Source organism: Saimiri boliviensis, chromosome 10 (assembly GCF_048565385.1).
Source record: "Saimiri boliviensis isolate mSaiBol1 chromosome 10, mSaiBol1.pri, whole genome shotgun sequence".
NCBI classification, from domain to species: Eukaryota; Metazoa; Chordata; class Mammalia; order Primates; family Cebidae; genus Saimiri; species Saimiri boliviensis.
In genome coordinates, this window is record NC_133458.1 from 28,805,197 (window position 1) to 28,806,421 (window position 1,225).

The following is a 1,225-nucleotide window of genomic DNA, read 5'->3' on the forward strand; positions in this document are numbered from 1 at the left end:
GTCAGTATACCCTTCCCACAAAGGGGGTGCACTATGAAAAGTCACCCTTGTCTCCTGAGGATGAAGCTTCACTTAGAGGCCTCTAGAGGGAAGTGTGTAAAGCCAACGTCATTCCAAGATCTGGAGACAGGGCAAAGGCCAGTAACCAAGCACAGTAACCAGGCTGTAGTTGGCTGAGCCCCAGAGTCACATTACCTGGTTGACCAAGGAAAAGATATTTTTATGCACCAGAGAGGACTGAGAAGTTGCCGCTGTCATCAGAGCCCAGGTTTCCTCTAACCCTGCCCCTGAGGCTGGGCCACTGTGACCCACCCATCAGGGAAGAACAGAGAGCTGACCTTGCTCCAGGTAGGCCCTTTCCCTTGTCCTCGTCTTCCTCCTCCAGCTCTCTCCCCACTCTGCTATTAGGAGACTGCTGTCTACCTGTAGATACGGATTTCCTCCTCAAATGGTAGCTTCCCAGTAAAGCCACATTCCTGCTTCCAAAGCAGGGAGCTCACCAGTGTATACTTCCTGATTTTTCTGTCTACTTTCGCCAACTTGGGACATTTGATGTCAGCTGACCTGGCAGCTGCATGGCTGCCAGGCCTTGCAGCAGTTCCTTTCCTGTCCTCCTGCTAATCTGAAAAAGACTTAAGCCAGCTCTGCAGCTGAGCTCTTTGCATTTTTAAAGTCTCCTTTCACATACCTGAGGTCCCCTTGCCTCCATATGGTCCCCGATGCACTCTTGCAAAATTAGTGTGTTAGTGTTACAGCTCTTTGAGAATTTGTCTAGCAGGCTTTTGGGTCTTTACTGGAAAGCCTTTTACAAAAATGAACATGTTAAATTAAAGGAAAGGCATCTCTCTAGTAGCCCCCACTTATTCTTTCATTTATTCTGCATTTATTTAGCACTGTCATTTTTCTGTTGAAGATTTCATGCTTTTGTTATCAATTCCCCAAGTTCTTGATATATTAAGAAATTGAGGCCTTTGTATTGTACTTATGAAAGTACTTCCCTGCCTATTTGCTTTTAGTTTTTTAAAAATAATTTTTATTTTTTAGTAGTAGAGACGGGGTCTCACTATGTTACTCAGACTGGTCTTGAACTCCTGGGTTCAAGCAATCCTCCTGCCTAGGCCTCCCAAAGTGCTGAGATTATAGGCATGAGCCACAATACTTGGCCTATTTGCTTTCAATTTTGTTTATGACCCTTTTCTTCTTTTTCACAGTCATCTATTCAACA

General features: G+C 44.9%; 1 non-coding gene across 1 annotated transcript; it reads left to right on the forward strand.

The window, feature by feature from the left end:
- The first annotated feature begins 744 nt into the window (after nucleotides 1-744).
- Nucleotides 745-806, forward strand: LOC120365474 (U7 small nuclear RNA). Its single transcript, XR_005580406.1, has one exon. It is a non-coding gene; the product is annotated as a U7 small nuclear RNA (small nuclear RNA).
- The last annotated feature ends 419 nt before the right edge of the window (nucleotides 807-1,225 follow it).